The sequence below is a fragment of the Bubalus kerabau genome, chromosome 12, assembly GCF_029407905.1.
Source record: "Bubalus kerabau isolate K-KA32 ecotype Philippines breed swamp buffalo chromosome 12, PCC_UOA_SB_1v2, whole genome shotgun sequence".
In the NCBI taxonomy this organism is placed as follows: Eukaryota; Metazoa; Chordata; class Mammalia; order Artiodactyla; family Bovidae; genus Bubalus; species Bubalus kerabau.
This window is the reverse complement of record NC_073635.1, coordinates 11,231,865-11,251,201: the sequence shown is the minus strand read 5'-3', so window position 1 is coordinate 11,251,201 and position 19,337 is coordinate 11,231,865. Positions and strand designations below refer to the sequence as shown.

Genomic DNA, 19,337 nt, shown 5'->3' with positions numbered 1-19,337 from the left:
CCCGCTGCACTTCTCTATCAGTTGCTGGTACTTGTAATTAGACTCATTGCCAAATGCTCCACTAAATTAAAACCCCTGGAAATTAATTATCTCATCAAAGGTGGCTCAGTTTCAGAACTGGGTTCACAGATCCTGGTGCTAAGATAAGTGCAACTCCTTCGGAAGAGTGATAGAAAAAAAAAAAGTCATTTACTGACATGTCTCTGCAGGAATCAATAACATTACAGAACATGTAGGAGCCAAGAATAGCCTGGGCATATTAATAACTCAGCCTGCTCACTGATTTTATTCAAGACAACTGGTTAAAGAACACTCTGCCTTGATGACAGCTCCATGGCACGAGGAACAATGTCATCATTACCATGTGGGGCTGTTTAGCATTTAGAACACTTCACACATAAAGGGAACCTCACACAGGCCTGTTGTGCTTTAGACAGATGGTTTAATGTTTCTTTAGCCTTCAGCCTATCAGGCCACCCGTGGTTTTCTTCAGCCAAGGGCTTTTTAAAAATAATTGGTCTATAGCAATTTTCTAACAAGACTGACTGCAATATATTTCCTTAAATCTTTTTCTTACCCTTAACCATCCCTTACAGTGGTTTGTCGTTGACAAACCTCCCTGACCGACACTGAGTCTTCATGTATAAGTAATTACTGACATAAAAGGAGAGGAAGGGGTGGAAATTTCGCCATCAATGGTTTCTTGGCTAGGGAAAAGCTATTTAGAATTGATTACTTTGGAAAACCGTGCTTTTCTGATTAGACACTGCCTGGTTCTGAAGAAGCTGTTCCCTTACAATCTCTCAATACAGGAAATGATAACCCAGTATAGACGGATAACTGTGGGTGGGGAAGGATACATATATGCGTTTGTTTCAAAATGGTGAAGCACAATAGAAACTGTGCCTCTGTCTGATGACTATGCGTGCTCAGGAAGGAATAAAGAGGCTGCGGCTCCCCTGCTCAGGCTGTCAAAGTGAGACTCCCAGCACACTGGCAAAGCAAGCGGGGTGCATTTTTATAGTGTAAACTTCTGTAGGAATCTCAATGACCTACTGCATTGCCCTGGCCACTGTTCAGCTCCCCGGGCTCTCCTGCGAGCTCTTTCAAGGGAATAAGACCCGGAGGCCAGGAGACTGTGGATTGGCTCCGGTGGAGGCTTATTTACATATTTTTCTCTCCGCAGTCTCCCTGGTAGGGTTCAGAAGAAGCATGCTTGCGCCCAGGGCAGAGAAAAGCGATTACACAGCAGAAGAGGGTTTAGTGATCAGAAGTATTTAAGAGGGCAAGTGTCTCCTCACTGTGCGCTCAGAAGGGCGGATGAGGCCCAAGAATGTCTCACTGCAGGCTCAGATTCCCCGCTGACACTTTACTCAGGGGTGGACTGGAGTCCCTGCTGCTTCTGTGGCTGCTGCTGGTGTCAGGGTATTGAACCGAAACTGTCAATTTCTACACCTGTGAGGGAGAAGCCCCCAGCACCTTCATCAGTGTTCTGTGTGACCACGTCCTGTTTAATTCCCAGCGCTAGGTACTGGGCCGGTTCCGCCTGATAAACAGCTCGCTGCGCTAGGGCGACAGGTTGACCGTCGGGGATGCGGGCCTGGGCCGAGAGCGGTTGTGCGGCCAGGCCCCTCAGTGCCTGCTGGCCTTCAACGTGGTCAGCTTCTCCCAGGAGCAGTTCCGGCTGGTGCACGCGGAGGTGTTCGTGAGGGTCATCAACGACCATGCGCCTCGCTTCCCCCGGGCCCAGATTCCCATGGAGGTGTCCGAGGGAGCAGCGGTGGGCATGCGCATCCCCCTGGAGGTGCCCGTGGACGAGGACGTGGGCGCCAACGGGCTGCAAAGCGTGCGCCTGGCAGAGCCCCACAGCCCCTTCCGCGTGGAGCTGCAGACGCGCGCGGACGGTGCCCAGTGCGCCGACTTGGTGCTGCTGCAGGAGCTGGACCGCGAGAGCCAGGCCACCTACAGCCTGGGGCTGGTGGCCCAGGACGGCGGCCGCCCGCCGCGCTCCGCCACGGCCGCCCTCAGCGTGCGCGTGCTGGACGCCAACGACCACAGCCCGGCCTTCCAGCAGGGTGCCGTGGCGGAAGTGGAGCTGGCTGAGGACGCGCCCGTGGGCTCGCTCCTGCTAGACCTGGACGCGGCGGACCCCGACGAGGGCCCCAGCGGCGACGTGGTGTTCGCCTTCGGGGCCCGCACCCCGCCCGAAGCGCGCCGCCTCTTCCGCCTGGACCCGCGCTCCGGCCGCCTCACCCTGGCGGGGCCCGTGGACTACGAGTGCCAGGACACTTACGAACTGGACGTGCGGGCGCAGGACCGCGGCCCCGGGCCCCGCGCCGCCACCTGCAAGGTCATCGTGCGCCTCCGCGACGTCAATGACAACGCTCCGGACATTTCCATCATCCCGCTGGCCGCCCCGGGCGCGCCTGCTGCCTCGCCCTTCCCCGCCGCCGCCGCTCTTGGCGGGGGAGGCCACCTTGTCGACCGGGCCTGAGACGCCGGAGGCGGGAGCCATCTCGCTGGTGCCGGAGGGGGCGGCGCGTGAGAGCCTGGTGGCGCTGGTCAGCACCTCGGACAGGGACTCGGGCGCCAACTGGCAGGTGCGTTGCGCCCTCTACCGGCACGAGCACTTCCGGCTGCAGCCGGCCTACGCGGGCAGCTACCTGGTGGTGACCGCGGCGTCCCTGGACCGCGAGCGCATCTCCGAGTACAACCCGACGCTGGTGGCCGAGGACCGCGGCGCGCCCCCGCTGCGCACAGTGCGGCCCTACACGGTGCGCGTGGGCGACGAGAATGACAACGCGCCGCTCTTCACACGGCCAGTCTATGAGGTGTCAGTGCGCGAGAACAACCTGCCCGGGGCCTACTTGGCCAGGGTGGCCGCCAGGGACCCTCAACGGCCAGGTCGCCCACCGGCTGCTGGAGGCCGAGGTGGGCCGGGCTGGGGGCGCCGTGGCCACCTACCTCTCGGGGGACCCCGTCACGGGGCGGCTGCGCGCAAGACGAAGTTTTAACCTCGAGGGACTGGCCAGGCTGCAGCTAGGGCTGGAGGCGCTGGACGGCGGCTCGCCGCCGCTCCGAGGCCGGGCCACGGCGGGGCTGCAGATGCAGGGCCAGGACGAGCGCACCCCGGCTGGTGACCCCACGACTCGTCGATGGCTCAGCCCTGCTGCCTCCGCCGTGGGACGCGTCCCTGGGCACACTGGCGACCCGACAGCAGGCCAGGAACGCGGACAAAGGCCTTGACGCGCAGCTGACTCACCTCCAGCTCCGCGGCGACAGCGGCCCCGAGGGAGCTATCGCTGCAACGTCGGCGGTCCCCGCAGCCCGCCGGCCCGCTGACGGCGGTCGTCGCGGCGCTGGACGAAGGACGGCTGGGCCTGCGGCGCTCGGGCGCGGTGCTTCCGGTACCCGCGCATCCTGCACCACCTGGCGGACAAATGGTGCTGGTGCCACCGCCGGCGCCGCCGCCGAACCGGGAAGGGGCGCGCAGAGCGGCTCCTTGAGCTCTCCGTGGCCGTCCGTGGTCGGGTTTTCGGCCAGCCCTTGCACCCTTCTCCGGGTGGCCGGGGTCACCGTGACTTGGCCCCGCCCGGGCCGAGGAGGAGGAAGCTTTGGGAGCGCGGCCGGAGCTGGTGCCACTCGAGCAGTGAATGGCCAGGCCATTCCAAGTTGCAGCGGGTCAAGGGCTGTGACTCTGGGGGCTTCGGCCTGAGCTGCTTCGTGGAGACACCGCCGCTTTCCGTTTCCTCAGAGGCCCCGGGAGGGCGAGGCTGCAGAAATTTCCCAGTCCGGGGACAGTGGGGTGTCCTTATGCTCCTCACCTCAGAAGGGGAGCACGATCCCGTGGGCTTGGATAGCGCACCCCCAACTCTCTTAGTGCCATCGTTAACCTTTAGTGGATTTTCACCCTGGAAGCTTTGTGAAGATTCAGTGCCTGATCAGGTTTGGGACTTCCAATGGCTGACTTTTTGGGATTTGTTAATTATTTTCTTTGAGAGGAAAAGTTCTTCACAGATGAGGGCAGGAGAAGGCCTGATGGTCCTCTGTTCCTGGAAGCCCATGTGTGTTCCTACTGTTTTGGTCCCTGGTAACTGCCTTGTGAATCCAGCTTGAGTCCTTTCCTTCAGGGTTTAAATGGTGTCTTCCTGTAGCAATTCAGGGCTTCCCTGGTGGCTCAGATGGTAAAGAATCTGCCTGCAGTGCAGGAAACCTGGGTTCAATCCCTGGGTTAGGAAGATCCCCTGGAGAAGGGAATGACTACCCACTCCAGTGGAGAATTCTTTGGACTGAGGAGCCTGCTGAGCAACAGTCCATGGGGTCACAAAGACTCATACAGGACTGAACAAGTTCACTTTCCTGCAGCGCTTTAGATGACGGATGCTGCGCTTGCTGTCAGTTCTGATATCTAAGGGTGAAATATTATTAGCTGCTGCTCTCACCCTTCTTTTTAATCAGGGTTCAGTCTCAGGTCCTATTCATCCCCCATCCTGATGGGGAGAGGATAAATCTGCTGCAAGTTTAAGGTAATTGCAGAATATTTATCATTGTCTCTAAGCCATGGGTTTGACATTTTGTACATTTTTATGGATAACAGAGTAATTCTTACCTTTTCACTTCCAGGGCACATTCAAATCCAGATGAATTTAGTGTCAGAGATAGTGGAAAAGGAGACGGTAAAATGAATGACAGCAGTTCTGGTATCAGTAGAGAGGGCTTCGAGAAAGTGCCTTTTGGAGTGATTGCAAAGCAAGAGGCTAAGTTCATGCCTGTGACTTTGAAGCTCTTGTTTTCAAAGTCATAATGCTGTATGCTTCAGTGAATTGTATAATAAAAGAAGCAAACAAAGGGGTCTCTACTGTACATTCATAGATAGGATGATGCTGATGGCTCAAGGGGTAAAGAAGCCGCCTGCAATGCAGGAGACTCAGGTCCGGTCCCTGGGTTGGGAAGATCCCCAGGAGGAGGAAATGGCAACCCACTCCAGTATTCTTTCCTGGAAAATTTCATGGACAGAGGAGCTTGGTGGGCTATAGTCCATGGGGTCCCAAAGAGTCAGACATGACTGAGTATGTGCTGGATGGCTGGATGCTGAATAGAACTAGTATTTTAAATCACTGACTATACAGCTGTTTCTATGTAATAAATACGTTGCAATTATTGGCTTATTTCAGTTCAGTTCAGTTGCTCAGTCATGTCTGACTCTTTGTGACGCCATGGACTGCAGCACACCAGGCCTCCCTGTCCATCACCAACTCCTGGAGCTTACTCAAACTCATCTCCATTGAGTCTGTGATGCCATCCAACCATCTCGTCCTCTGTTGTCACCTTCTCCTCCCACCTTCAATCTTTCCCAGCATCAGGGTCTTTTCCAATGAGTCAGTTCTTCGAATTAGGTGGCCCAAGTATTGGAGTTTCAGCTTTAGCATCAGACCTTCCAATGAAGACTCAGGACTGATTTCCTTTAGGATGGACTGGGTGGATCTCCTTGCAGTCCAAGGGACTCTGAAGAGTCTTCCCCAACACCACAGTTCAAAAGCATCAATTCTTTGGCGCTCAGCTTTCTTTATAGTCCAGCTCTTACATCCATACACGACTTTTGGAAAAACCATACGTTTGACTAGACAGACCTTTGTTGGCAAAGTAATGTCTCTGCTTTTTAATATGCTGTCTGGGTTGGTCATAGCTTTTCTTCCAAGGAGCAAGCATCTTTTAATTTCATGGCTGCAGTCATCATCTGCAGTGATTTTGGAGCCCTCCAAAATAAAGTCTGCCACTGTTTCCCCATCTATTACCATGAAGTGATGGGGCTGGATGCTATGATCTTAGTTTTCTGAATGTTGAGTTTTAAGCCAACTTTTTCACTCTCCTTTATTCAGCCCATCTTTGCATAAAATGTTCCCTTGGTATCTCTAATTTTCTTGAAGAGATCTCTAGTCTTTCCCATTCTATTGTTTTCCTCTACTTCTTTGCATTGATCGCTGAGGAAGGCTTTCTTATCTCTCCTTGCTATTCTTTGGAACTCTGCATTCAAATGGGTATATCTTTCCTTTTCTCCTTTGCTTTTTGCTTCTCTTCTTTTCACAACTATTTGTAAGGCCTCCTCAGACAGCCATTTTGCTTTTTTTGCATTTCTTTTTCTTGGGGATGGTCTTGATTCCTGTCTCCTGTACAATGTCACGAACCTCCGTCCATAGTTCATCAGGCACTCTGTCAAATTTGGAAAACTCAGCAGTGGCCACAGGACTGGAAAAGGTCAGTTTTCATTCCAATCCCAAAGAAAGGCAATGCCAAAGAATGTTCAAACTATTGCACAATTGCACTCATCTCACATGCTAGTAAAGTAATGCTCAAAATTGTCCAAGCCAGGCTTCAGCAATACCTGAACTGTGAACTTCCAGATGTTCAAGCTGGTTTTAGAAAAGGCAGAGGAACCAGAAATCAAATTGCTAACATTTGTTGGATCATTGTAAAAGCAAGAGAGTTCCAGAAAAACATCTATTTCTGCTTTATTGACTATGCCAAAGCCTTTGACTGTGTGGATCACAATCAACTGTGGAAAATTCTGAAAGAGATGGGCATACCAGACCACCTGACCTGCCTCCTGAGAAATCTGTATGCAGGTCAGGAAGCAACAGTTAGTACTGGATATGGTACAACAGACTGGTTCCAAATAGGAAAAGGAGTACATCAAGGCTGTATATTGTCACCCTGCTTATTTAACTTATATGCAGAGTACATCATGAGAAATGCTGGGCTGGAGGAAGCACAAGCTGGAATCAAGATTTCCAGGAGAAATATCAATAACCTCAGATATGCAGATGATACCATCCTTATCAGAGAAGGCAATGCCACTGCACTCCAGTACTCTTGCCTGGGAAATCCCGTGGATGCAGGAGCCTGGTAGGCTCCAGTCCATGGGGTCTCTAAGAGTCAGACACGACCACCCTTATGGCAGAAAGTGAAGAAGAACTAAAGAGCCTCTTGATGAAAGTGAAAGAGGAGAGTGAAAAAGTTGGCTTAAAGCTCAACATTCAGAAAACAAAGATCATGGCATCCGATCCCATCACTTCATGGGAAATAGATGGGGAAACAGTGGCTGACTTTATTTTTGGGGGCTCCAAAATCACCACAGATGGTGACTGCAGCCATGAAATTAAAAGACACTTACTCCTTGGAAGGAAAGTTATGACCAACCTAGACAACATATTAAAAAGCAGAGACATTACTTTGCCAACAAAGTTCCATCTAGTCATGGCTATGGTTTTTCCAGTGGTCATGTATGGATGTGAAAGTTGGACTACAAAGAAAGCTGAGTGCAGGAGAATTGATGCTTTTGAACTGTGGTGTTGGAGAAGACTCTTGAGAGTCCCTTGGACTGCAAGGAGATCCACCCAGTCCATCCTAAAGGAGATCAGTCCTGGGTGTTCATTGGAAGGACCGATGTTGAAGCTGAAACTCCAATACTTTGGCCACCTGATGCGAAGAACTGACTCATTGGAAAAGACCCTGATGCTGGGAAAGATTGAAGGCAGGAGAAGAAGGGGATGACAGAGGATGAGATGGTTGGATGGTATCACCGACTCGATGGACATGGGTTTGGGTGGACTCTGGGACTTGGTGATGGACAGGGAGGCCTGGCGTGCTGCGGTTCATGGGGTCACAAAGAGTCGGACATGACTGAGTAACTGAACTGAACTGACTTTCACTCACCTCTTTCACTTTCATCAAGAGGCTCTTTAGTTCTTCTTCACTTTCTGCCGTAAGGGTGGTGTCATCTGCATATCTGAAGTTATTGATATTTCTCCCAGCAATCTTGATTCCAGCTTGTGCTTCTTCCAGCCCTGCGTTTCTCATGATGTACTCTGCATATAAGTTAAATAAGCAGGGTGACAATATACAGCCTTGATGTACTCCTTTTCCTATTTGGAACCAGTCTGTTGTTCCATGTCCAATTCTAACTGTTGCTTCCTGACCTGCATACAAATGCCCTTATTTATTCCCCATAATAAATCCAATGAGGTAGGAAATGGAGGCATAGAAAGTTTAAGTAGTACACCTAAGTGCTGGAGTTAAGATCTTAGGCCAGGAAACTCCCTCTATCAATGCAAAGGATTAAAATACTGAAAAAGCAGAATATTGTGATTATTAATGCTAAAATAACTTAGCGTCACAGCACTAAGGGTAACCGCCTCCATGTGGGCATTCCTGATAAGAATAGGATATGAATAGATAAATTTTGTATAGGCCAGTTTGTCCTTTACTGGCAACATATAGAAATGGAGTGTGTATATATATATATATAATATTTCCTTTAAATTTTATTTATTCATTTTTTGGGGGGAGGGATTGGTTTTATCTAGCTTTGCTCTGGTTAGAGAATTCTTCACCAACACAACCTGATGCTATTCAGTCCATCTCCTGTAGTGTTTAGGTCAAAACGTCTGTAATGATGTCTGGTTCTGGAATGGTAGCTTCTGTGGGGAGAGGCATAGTCAGTTTTGAGGTGTTTCATATTAGTCTCCACAAAAGTGGGCCTTAGATGTTTAGTCCCTCGAAGCACATGGTGCACTCTTGAAGATGAGTCCTGATGGTGTGTCCTATTGATTCAAGTGCCTCTTCACCATCATGGATATTTTTACCCAGCCTACGGTTAGTTCCTTCAACTTTTTTTTTTTTTAAACAATATATGGCATTTTAAAATATCTGCATCCTGGTCCCCTTCTGAATATTCTCTAGTCTGTATGTATCTTTCCTAAAATGGGGCACTTAGAGTTGAACACAGAACCAGCACTACTCCTGACCTCCAAATTCACATACCTACTTGCTTCCTCCTCATTCATTTCTATTTGCCACATGTTTAAAACCGAACCCTTGATTTCAAACCCATTCTTCCTCTAATGTTTGTATCTCAGGAAATGACACCTCTATTCACTTAGTTGCTTGCTCTGGTCAAAATCCTTGGTGTCATTCTTGATTTACATCTTCCCACGCACAAGGTCCAATCTAGAAGCAAATCCTATTGGAATCACTTTGAAACTGTATTGTCAACCAAAGGCCTTCTTACTATCGTCACTGTTGCTGCCCTACCTAGGGCACTAACACTTCTTGCTTGGAGGACTGCAGTAGTCTCCAGACTGGCCTCTCTGCCCCCACGCTGCCCTTTTACAGACTGCTCTCCCTACAGAAACTAGAGTGTGATTCTCTTACTTCATGAATCAGATCATGTTAATCGACTCTCCAGAGATTTCTCATTTGTCTAAAATTCCTATCATGGTTTCTCATTATGACTGCTGGGTAACAAACTAGCCCCAAATGTGGCAGTTTACAGCAGTCATTTTATTAGGCTTATGGATTCTCTGGGCTATTTTGGACAAGACATAGTTTGTGTCTGCTCCAGTGTCTGAGGGCTTAGCTGAGAAGGTGTGATGGCTGGGAGCTGGAATCATCTGAAGGCATATTGAGTCATGTGTCTGGCGTGTGAACTAGCATGACTACAAGTTTAGGACTGCAGACTTGGAGGTGGGAAGAGGGTGTGCACATACCCTTTACATGTGGCTTGAGTCCTCTCACAGCATGGCAGCCTTGGAAAGTCACATGCAAGGTTATGATTGCAAACATGAAATGTTCCACTGGCCAAAACAAAGACGTGTCTTCACTTTCTTAACCAGCCTCAGAAAACAGTCATTTCCATCCTATTCTACTGGTCTAAGCAATCTTAAGCCCACTCAGATTTAAAGGAAGGAGACAGAGGCCCCACCTCTACATTGAAAGGTTACAAAAGAATTTTAGGGCCATGTTTATAAACAAGCCACACTTGGCCCAAAAAGTTCTGTGTTACCTGGCTCCCAGTTGCTTCTCCCATCTGATTTCTCACCACTCTTCCCCTTGATAATTTAAGTCTTTTGATTGACTTCCTTGTTTTTGGAACTGACCACCTATGTCTCTATTTCAGAGTTTGGCTGCCCTCTCTGCCTGGTAAGCTCTTTCTCTAGATATCCGTATTGTTTGCTTTCTTCCTTCATTTAGTTCTTTGCTCAAATATCCATCTTCTCAAACGAGTCTTCCTAATGGCAGGTAGCCCCTGTCACTGTCGCTTTCTTCCCTGCTTCATTTTCCTTCATAGCATGAAATTATTTCCCATTATTTGTTCCTTGTTCCATGTTGAGTCACTGGCATCAAATATGTACTAATTGTTGTTTGTTTTTTTTTACTGAATGAATGGTTAAATGAAGATGTGACTTAACCAGAATGCACATTGCAACTGTATGACTATTTCATATGATACTATCACATTTTATATGAGGGTAAAATAATGTTGGTGTTTTGACAAGTTCCATTGTAGTGCTTTATTTCGTGGAACATTTTCGTGTCATCTAAAAACGTGAAGGTTTTGCAGTAAATTTATCTTTCTGGATCATTTAATGGGAAATTAGCCTTTTCCCCCCAAAAAACATATTCCTGGAACTCCTACTGTTTATTCACTATTTAGAATATTGCCAGCTTATTCTTGCCTAAACTCAGTTTCCTCTATGTGGTAATAGGCAGGCTCTCTGAATCCATGACAGCTCAAGCATGTAGCTTTAGCAAACAATAATGTGATCAGGGCAATGCATGCAATCTGAGAAGATAGCGTTTCTCGGTAATAACAATCACATTTCCTCTTACCAGTATGCACCAGCTGCATTTTAGTGTTTACTGAGCATTTAATTAAGACTGACTGTGTGCCAGAAACTGTTCTCGGTGCCTTGCAAGTATTAAGTCACTTAATCCTCATAGTAATGCCATGAAGTAGACACTGTCCATTAGCCCCATTTCACACGTGGGGAAACTGAGGAAAAGTCTTACTGGAGTCATCTGATTGTGGCCATCTAGCTACAAGGGGTAGAGCTGGGTTTCCAACTCTGGAAGTCTGGCTCTGGCTTTTAATGTTCTGCTGTCTTCTCAGAAAGGGCTTTAAACACGTCTTTTATGGGTGTGCTGAAGATTTAGGACTGATTTACATTCCTGAGGATGTTTCTGTCTTTGACTTTAAATGAGATGTTCTGATTTATGATTTGGTTCATACTCCATCTCTCTGCTGCATTTTCTTGTAAAACTTTTAGTGGGAGTATTGATAGAATGGCTTGCGGGTGATGGTAAGATAATTGAATTAGACGTTGGTAGTTGGAGATCAGAAGTTTAGTGAAGGTATTTTTTGGTTTGTTTTTGCATCTCACTTTTAATCATTAACATAGAGGATGAATGGGTTAACCTGATCATCTTCAGAAATTTCATTTTAGACCAATTTTAACCATTCCTCCCTCCAAACCTGTATCAGAGATTCCCAGAGTATTTAGCAACAATTTACTTGCTTGGAATTTAATTTCCATTTCATTTCCTGAGTACACCAGCAGGTGGAGGCACAAGTCATTGGTAGAAAATCTTGAGGAGGAAAAAGAAAGAAGCAACCAGAAAACCAGCCTCTGGGTAATTGAATGCCGTTTGTGTTTTCAAGTATATTGCTATGTGTGTGCGTGTGCTAAGGCGCTCCAGTTGCATCTGACTCTTTTGTGACCCTAGGACTGTAGCCTGCCAGGCCCCTCTGTCAGTGGGATTTCCCAGGCACGAATACTGGAGTGGGTTGCCATTTCCTCCTCCAGGGGATCTTCCCAATGCAGGGACTGAGCCTGTGTATTCTATTTGGCATGTGATTCTTCACTACTAGTGCCAGTAGCAGCGTTCTGATTATTTAAAACATTTAGAGCTATTTCATTTTCTATTTCCAAGTTGTCCCAGATTGTTCAGGACCAAAAACATATGAGCATCCTGAAAGATTAATATAGGCATCTCAAGGCATCAAGACTCTTACATCACATCATGAAAACAGCTACAGGCTGTACTCACTTCAAGTACCCTTTGCCCTCAGATCTCCCAGCTGAGAAATATGAGTTTCCAACCAGAACACTCAGAACTCAAAGGATGTTATTTTCAAGCCCATGCCTCCCCAAGTGAAGGGCCGCCAAGTGTGTATGACAGAGTTCAGAACCGCAGGCCAGCATGCCGCCTCCCCACCTTCTCGGGCAGAATGATGGATTAAATCATCCTGTAGAGGATGAATCACCTTCACACACTTCGGAAACAGCCACTTCTTTCTGAAATGCTGCAACTCATATAGACAGTTGCATTTGGGGAATATACACATTTATGTTTCTGTCAAGTATTTATAAGCCAAGTTGCCCATACGAGCCTCCTGGTTTTGATAGATGTTTCCCTAAATTATATGAACCGTCAATGTCAGAGAACATGAGAATTTTATATAATCCAGGCTGTCTATGGGGTCACACAGAGTCAGACACGACTGAAGCGACTTAGCAGCAGCAGCAGCAGCAGCAGCAGCAGGCTGTTTTACCAAAGAGTTCTAGATGTAGTCTTTTTATGGCCACAAATATAATAAGTAAATCTATATTTTATTTTCTAGGGGCATTTATGAATGTAAACAAAATATTTACCTAGCTGTTCATGTACATTTGAGTTTTTATAGTTCTACTGGGAACATAACTTAACTCTGAATAACTTTAGGCTGAATGAAGAATCTGGACCCCAACTGTAACCAGAGGCCCAGTAGGAAGGAAAAAGAAGCTGTGTATAGCACCATGGGTTGTTGTTCAGTCACTAAATCGTTTCTGACTCTTTGTGACCCTATGGACTGCAGCACGCCAGGCTTCCCTGTCCTTCGCTATCTCCTGGAGTTTGCTCAAACTCATGTCTTTTGAGTCAGTGATGCCATCCAACCATCTCATCCTCTGCTGCCCCTTTCTCCTCCTGCCCTCGATCTTTCCCAGCATCAGGGTTTTTTCCAGTGAGTTGGCTCTTGCATCAGGTGGCCAAAGTGGTGGGGGAACCCGGGTCATTTCTCTAGCCTGACGTCTGAGAGAGTTGCATGGTGCTTAGTGGGTAGAGCAGCGGCCGATTTTGGCCATGGGTGTAAACTGAACACAGGTAGCTGGCGATGCTATGCTGTTGGGCACTCGGTTCACTCACAGCAGCAGCTCCATCAGACGCAGGGCTGCAGGGAACAGGGGTGGCAGGAGGAAGTCTTAAGGCCTCAGTCATCTGGGCTAGAGCTCCCAGTAGAATTCCTCCCCTAGCTGTGAATGAGAAGCTAGGCAGACAGTGAGACAGAAGACCAGGGCAAAAAGAGAGGTCAGATCCCCAATGCAGTGACTGAGAGGCTCCATGAACAGCTGACTAGATCCAGGGGCGGCAAGGCTAGGTGCTGGGATGGAAGGATCTGGGCTGTACCTTGTTTGCTCCGGGATTGGCTCAGACCATGGGGATAACAGAGTCTTTGCAAGGGCAGGCCACTGGTGTCTCCCCAAACAGTCTGGACTCATCAAGATCTGACGAGCATGGGCCGTCCACCCAGTTCAGTAATCATTTGCCACAAGTGGCCGCTGAAATTTAAATGAATTAAAATTCAATATGATGAAGAATTCAGTTCCTTCGTCACATTAGCCACGTGTGGCCAATGGCTATTGTATTGAGCGGAGAAGCTAGACAGCAATTATTCCAGCCTCACAGTTCCGGTGGGTCTAGAAGGAGAGGCAGGCTGGAGGACCAGCCAGGCTGGCCGTGTTGAGGGCAGTCAGTGACTCAGAGTCCCTGCTCAGCAGCACATTTATGGGGTGACTGGGTTCTCATCAATTCTCCACACTTGCCTGGTTCATGACAGTCAGTCTTTTATTGGCTCATAGAAGTATTTCAAAGTGAATCAACACACTCTATTATTTATTATAAGATGTTTGAAAAATGTCTAGTAGCAAGAACTCCTGGGAATTCCCTGGAGGTCCAGTGGTCAGGACCCCAGTGCTTCCAGTGCCAGGGTGAGGTTCTATCCCTGGTTGGGGAACTAAGATCCCACCAAAGCCTTGGTGGCTGGATCTTTATTTATTTATAATTTTTTAAGATTTTTTTTTAACGTGGACCATTTTTAAAGCCTTTATTGAATTTGTTATAATGTTGTTTCTGTTTTATGTTTAGTTTTTTTTTTTTTTTTTGCCACAAAGCTTATGGGATCTTAGCTTCCCAACCAGAGATTGAACTTCCCCTCCACACTTGAAGGGAAAGTCTTAAATGGACCACCAGGGAAATCCCTTGATCTTAAAAAAAAAAAAAGAGTTCCCAAGGCTACAAGGTTTTCTGTAGGTCTGGGGAATTTCTAAAGGTTCCTCTGCTGTTCTAGCCAGCACCTTAAATTTATAGTCCTCGAATTCAGTCCTGTAACCTTAGAGGTTTTGCAGCAATGGTCATGATAAAATCAGCCTACTCTTATTCCTAAACTTTCCTGAGAAATGATTCAGCTATTTTCATGATCCATAATTCATTCCACTAAGGCAAGAAGCTAGTAAGTCCTTTAAATTCCTTTGACTGCTGGCCTTCCTTGGAAAATCATTGCTGTAGAAATCGGTTTCCAGGTCCTGTGATGTCTTCAGAGTCAGCTGTTGCTCTTGTTCAGTCACTCAGTCGTGTGCGACTCTTTGCATCCCCATGGACTGCAGCACGCCAGGCTTCCCTGTCCTTCCCTATCTCCTGGAATGTACTCAAACTCATGTCCATTGAGTCAATAATGCCATCCAACCATCTCATCCTCTGTTGTCTCCTTCTCCTCCTGCCCTCAGTCTTTCCCAGCATGAGGGTCTTTTCCAGTGAGTCAGCTCTTCGCATCAGGTGGCCACAGTATTGGAGCTTTACCTTCAGCATTAGTCCTTCCAATGAATGTTCAGAGTTGATTTCCTTTAGGATGGACAGAGTCAGTATGTGGTCCCAAGTATCAGCTTTCCAGTGCTCCAGGTCCCAGGGAGAGAGGAGCAAATACGAATGAATGTACCTAGAATTATGTAAGACCTGTCCTCAAAGTGAAATCCACTGGCATCTTTTGGTCTACATTAAATAATATTTCAACTTCAGTAGAGTACTTTGTTATGTAAATGAATTCTGTGGGAAACATTATTTAGAAGCTGGGAATCTAAGATTTCCCCTCAAATTTATAAACATAAGATTAGATGTTCTTGCTTTTCTCAAAACCAGTTCATATGCATTTGTGGTGTTAGCTTCTACCTTAATTATGATTCCTTAGACAATTTATAAATCCTGAATCCTGCCTGTTTATGACTGCATCCTCAATGAGACCCTACAGTGGGCAACATATATCAAATGCTCTTATACAAGACTCTGTTCTAACTGCTTTACATGAAATATTGTATTTATACTTCATAATTATCCTAGGAGGTAGTTATATTAGCATTCCCGACCTACAGATGAGGAAATGGAAGTTTAGAGAGAATGATTTGTCTGAGGTCATGTAGTCTGTGAAGGAAGTATGATATAACAGTAAAATACATGAATTTTAGGTTTACAGCTAAATGGATTTTTTTTATGTACACATTCATGTTGCTGCTGCTGCTGCTGCTAAGTCGCTTCAGTCATGTCCGACTCTGTGCGACCCCATAGACGGCAGCCCACCAGGTTCCCCCGTCGCTGGGATTCTCCAGGCAAGAACACTGGAGTGGGTTGCCATTTCCTTCTCCAAGGCATGAAAGTGAAAAGTGAAAGTGGAGTCACTGAGTCGTGTCCGACTCTTAGTGACCCCATGGACTGCAGCCTACCAGGCTCCTCGGTCCATAGGATTTTCCAGGCAAGAGTACTGGAGTGGGGTGCCATTGCTTTCTCCGACACACTCATGTTACTACCAGCCAGATCAAGGAATAGAACATTTCTAGCTCCCTCGATGGAGCTTTTCATGCACATTCCCAGGCAATAACTCTTCCCAAAGTAGCTTCTACTCACACCTCTTTCACCATCTGAGTGCTTCCTGTATTTGAACTGTATATAAAACAGACTGTACAGCGTATCCTCTTTGGTGCCTGGCTCACTGTTATGTCTATGAGCTTCATCCACGCTGCTCATTCTTTCTCGCTTCTGTGTAGTTATTTCATTTATGGATTTGCCAAAATTTATTTATTTACCCTACAGTTGATGGACATTAGGATGAGTTCAAGTTTTGGCTTTTGTGAATTCATTTCCACAGTTTTTGGTGGATGGAACACTCCCTTCCGTGTGCCATATACCCAGGAGTAGAACTGTTAGGTCAAGGGTGATAATATGGTAACTCTACCATGCTGTCCTTCAGTACCACTGCTGGGCATGTATCCAGAGAAACCCCTAATTCTAAAAGGTGCATGAACCCCAGTGTTCATAGCAGCACTATTCACAATAGCCAAGGCATAGAAACAACCTAAGTGTCCATTGACAGAGCGATGGATAAAGAAGATGTGGTGTACAACAGAATACTACTCAGCTGTAAAAATGAATGAAATAATGCCATTTGCAGCAACATGGATGGACCTAGAGATGATTATACGCAGAGAAGAAGTAAGTCAGAAGAGACAAAAATCCTATGATACCACTTATATGTGGAATCTAAAAAAAAGATACAAATGAATTTATTTACAAAGCAGAAACAGACTCACAGACATAGAAAACAAACTTATGGTTACCAAAGGGGATGGCAGGGGCGGAGGGGAGATAAATAAGATAAATAAGAGTTTGGGATTAATGGATACACATTACTATATGCAAAAAGATGAGCCACAGGGACTACTGGATAGCACAGGAGATTACACTCAGTATCTTGTAACAGCCTATAATGGAAAAGAATCTGGAAAAGAATATGCATATGTATATAATTGCTCAGTCAGGTCTGACTCTTTGTGACCCCGTGGACTGTAGCCCACTAGGCCCCTCCGTCCATGGGATTCTCCAGGCAAAATTACTGAAGTGGGTTGCCATTTCCTTCTCCAGGGGGTCTTCCCCACCCAGGGATCAAACTCGAGCCCCACATTTCAGTCAGCTCTTTTTATTGTCTGAGCCAACAGGGAAGCCCATAGAAGTATAAACACATACACATACACATGTATAACTAAATCACTTAGCTGTATACTTGAAACTAACACAACATTATAAATTAACTATACTTCAATTAAAATGTAATTTTTAAAACTAAAAAACGGGTGATGGATCTAGAATATGATTGTCAGATTTTCTGACTTCACTGCTACCCATTGTACACCAGCCACTACATCAAAACAGGTGACGCTGGCTGAGTGGTCTCTGTGATGTGCCAGACACTCGACGAAGCTCTGTTTTTCTAAGGAGGCTCTTGATAAAACTGAGAACTTTTTGTATGTTTAACTAATAACCACAGGGGAAGTTTTGTATTTGTTCAACAAATAAGCCAGTCTTTTAAATGATCATCAACTAGCTGATGTATTACAATGTATGTGAAACATTTAATAGCTTCCATCCGTCTGTAAAGACCATCATCATATCCACCTTTGACAGACTTCTTTTGCTCATGGAAATGTATACAGTAAAAGTAGAGGTAGCAATTGATTATGAATTTACTTGTATCCTGTAATTAGCTAAGGAAGAAACAAATCCATTGGAGACTACCAATTCCCATAGTCTACACAGGCACAGGAATTGATTGCAGACTTGAATTTGCTGAATAAAAAGTGAAGCTAGCTAATCTCAATTTGTATCTCATCGAGTAAATGTCAGCTATTGATTTCTGTGGCTGCCTCCTGATGAGGCCACGTGTCTGTCATGCTGTGAAGGCAGCCCAGCACAATCACTGTGCACTTTAATTAGGTGTGGGCTAGTCATTTCACTTGCTTGAGGAAGATGAAATATTTAGCTGTAGTGGCAGGAAAAACTTCAGCCAGCTGCCTGTCCTATAACCCTCTTTCAGACTCTTATTCATCTCAATTCATGTCCATTGATTCTTACTGTTGGATGTTGTACAGAGGAGCCCTTTTCTAATGTGATGTTGGAAGACAGGGCTAAAACCGACTTTACAGGCTACCGGCATTCTCCCAAGCTTTCTTGAACTCTTGACAATGCCGTGTTACATGGTAGGGTAATGACTTGACCTGTGCATTACAGAACAGGTTTCCACAATGTGCCTGCTTTTCTTAAAGAGTAATCCATGCTGCCTTGCTCAGACAGGATTTCTATAGGATTTAACAAGTTGTGATGCCTTTTGACCTGGCGTAACACAGAATATGTAATCTTGCCCTATACTCCAATGATGCAAAAAGTAACCAAAAGGAACAGTGAACATCATGCCTTCTTTATCAAAAGAAATATTAGAACCTCTTTGGTTTTGGTCTTCTCCACTAAAATGGGGATAACAGTATCTACTTTATAGAAATTTTGTGATAGCTAAATGAGATAGTACATATACAATGCTTAGAGCAGCATTTTGCCCATAGTTAGCACTTAACAAATATTATCATCATCAGAAACATTTTTCATTTCCCTCTTGCCTTGTTTAAATCGATATGTCAATAGTTTGTTATTCCAAATATTATTATTTTCTCTTTTTTACCTTTCTGTTGGTGCAATTCACTTTTTACATCTCTCTTGGTTGGCTATTATTTTTTTAAAATTAACTTTTCAAGTACACAAACAATACTAAAGTCCCCCGGGGATTGCAATTTCTTTGACAGTGGTATAAGCCTCTGATTTACGCAAAAAAAAAAAAAAAAAAACAATGGTTTAGCAGAAGTAGTTTTTACAGTAGTTCTTCTAACATTAGCTTTCCTGATGGTTCAGATGGTAAAGTATCCACTTACCAATGCAGGAGATGCGAGTTTGATCCCTAGGTTGGGAAGATCCCCTGTAGAAGGAAATGGCAACCCACTCCAGTATTCTTGCCTGGAAAATTCCATGGACAGAGGAGCCTGGCAGGCTACAGTTCGTGGGATCACAAAGAGTCGGACACAACTGAGCAACTAACCCTTCCACTGTTTTAAAGGTAGATGAGTCCATCCTTTTGTCTTATGGCTATATTTCAAGGCAGCAGGGGACTTGACAGGCATGTGAGGGCATTTCCATGCAAAGGGTAGACTCTAGTAATAATAAATTCACTCCTTCTTTAGTTCAAGAATTCCCTGGAAAACACACAGAGATTGGGCGGTCCACGGTCTCCTGCTTTGGTGAATGGGAATGTGCCATTTAACTGAGCCTGTAAGCCACCTGCTCTTCGCCCAGTGCCCTCCCATCAGTCCCAGGTGCTGTCATGACTCCCCGGAGGAGGCCTGAAGTGATAACGAGGTGGGCGATCAGCTTCTCGGTCAGGCCAGTGTAGCTGGGGAGGTGACTGAGAGACATCTATAAGTCATGAGAGAGAGACTTCCAGAAAGGATGCAGCCTGAAGGTATTTTCTTTCCAACCTGGAGCCAGGAAAACCTCTGGAACTTCTTCCGTGTAAGGCCCAGAAGGCAGTTACAGAC

General features: G+C 46.3%; 1 pseudogene; it reads left to right on the top strand.

Moving 5' to 3' along the window:
- The first annotated feature begins 1,047 nt into the window (after nucleotides 1–1,047).
- Nucleotides 1,048–3,246, top strand: LOC129624819 (protocadherin-8-like; annotated as a pseudogene).
- The last annotated feature ends 16,091 nt before the right edge of the window (nucleotides 3,247–19,337 follow it).